This window comes from Equus caballus, chromosome 7 (assembly GCF_041296265.1).
Source record: "Equus caballus isolate H_3958 breed thoroughbred chromosome 7, TB-T2T, whole genome shotgun sequence".
NCBI classification, from domain to species: domain Eukaryota; kingdom Metazoa; phylum Chordata; class Mammalia; order Perissodactyla; family Equidae; genus Equus; species Equus caballus.
In genome coordinates, this window is record NC_091690.1 from 81,006,238 (window position 1) to 81,008,405 (window position 2,168).

Sequence of the window (2,168 nt, forward strand, 5' to 3'; positions counted from 1 at the left end):
CTCCAGGGTGGAAAGCCTCAGACACCAAGATTCCTTTGACTGCACTTTATTAGGCCACTCCTCAGGTGAGGGATTTACTTATGAACTCTTGGAAAGAAACACCAATTTAGGAGGTAGTCTTCTTAGTTTATGGTTTCCCAGACTTGGAGGGAGGAGGTTGGGGAGAGAAAAGTGAATACTGAGGGCTGCTGGCACCGATATTCATTAGTTCTTCAACCCAACATGGCTTTCGAACTATCCTGTTTTGTTATCCTGGCGACACAAGGAGTCTAGGCTGTTATTTAAGGCAGGAAGAGGAAAAATATAACTTCAAAACTTTCAACCCATTGTCTCATTGTCCTCCAGTCCTCCACCATGGCTGTAGCTCCTAGTACTATGAGCACAAGTGCGTGTGTGCATGCACACACACACACACATTTAAGTGAAGCTTTCATTCTCCTCAGGGGGTTCTCCTGGTTTTCATTGACTTCTCAGATCTGTTCTTCTCTTTTGCTTCCACTGTTACACTAAGATTGATTTGGAGATGAAGCCAGCAGGCTATGCTATTTCACAATCTTGATAGGTAACTTAACTTTTTAAAAGATCATGCTGGCTGCTGTGGAGAAAATGAAGTCTAGTCCTGGGCAAGCCTAGGAAAAGGCAGACAAACTAGTTTATTGAGGTACTCCAGGTCAAAGGTAACAATGGACTTGGACTAACTAGGATGCCAGAAGTAAAGATGGAAGAAGTAGTTGAAAGCAAACGAGTTCTGGAGGTACAATTAACAAGTCTTGCTGGAGAATTGAATTCGGGGTGAAGAAAAAAAGATGGCTACTAAGTGTGGCATAAAGAACTGGATATATGAATTGTGGGGAATTGGAATTGCCCACCCCAAGATATGTCTCTGTCATGAGGATTATTTTGAGCTCGTTACTTTTAAAAACTGCAGACATGAGAGAAACTCTGAAAAGTAGAAGTTACCCTTTGTAAGAGACATTAACATTTCTAAGGGAACTCTCCATCTGTAAAGGTGTCTCCGTCTCTGTACCAGGAAGTGGGGATGATCTTATCTCTAGAAACTTTCATCAATGCGGAAGGCAAGGACTTAAATCTACATCATAATCTTACTCTTATTTACAGTGCTTTTCTGGTAATCCCCCATAACTGACTCTCCCCACCCCTAACATCCTCCTTTGTTTTTGGCTGAAGATGGTATTTAAGATGAGACCCTCTGCCATTTTGGCAAGTTGCTCAGTTTTCCTGAGTCTCTCCCACGTATACATGTTATAAAACTTTGTTTAATTTTCTCCTGTTACTCTGTCTCATGTGAATTTAATTCATAGCCCAGCCAGAAGGACCTAGAGTGGGTAGAGGAAATGTCTTCCTCCCCTACAGAATGGAGCCATTTTTAGGATGAAGACTGACAGAGAAGCAAAATTGGGGCTCTCAATTTTAGAGTTCTGTATTGCACATTCTTACTGGATAAAACAGCAAAACTTCCAAATTGGGTAAGTTCCCAGGCAGGATATTCTGCCACTCTCCCCACCCTCAGAACCAGGTCTTCTGTCTCTGTCCCACACCCTGACAGGGCATATTATTAGATGGGCTCCCTGACTGTTTCAGTGTCTCATTTCAAGGTCTCTATCACTGTAAAGGGAAAGGACATGGTATGTATGACCTCCAAGCTTTCTGCTCACAAGGATCAATCACTCCAGCTCCTCTTGTTTTCGATTTTCCATTTTTAGTTACCTTGAATCCATTTCACCTTCCTACCAGCATTCGAATCTTTTTGCATTAGTCTGGTGGAACCGTAATCAGATGCCCTGCTCTTTCCTGGCTGACTGGTGGGCGTACGACCCCTGGAACGTGAATCCTGAGCAACAAGATGAAGACACTTGTGCTTTATTCATTCCATTGGAGGTAGTGCCACCTCCATCCTGCTATGAGGCCATTCCAGTGTTTCTGGGTCCTAGCCTCCAGAGGTGCCAATAAATATCCTTTTGCTCAAGCCAGAGTCAATTTTTGTTGCTTGCAATCAATGAATCCTACTAATAACCACACTTTATGGAGTACCAGGACATGAGTGCAGTCTTCCCCCAAATGCCTATCTTCACCACAACAGTAACTAATGGGTTAGCACTTCTGCCCCACCCACTCCCAACCCCCACTCCAGCAGCCCTGTTTGCTTA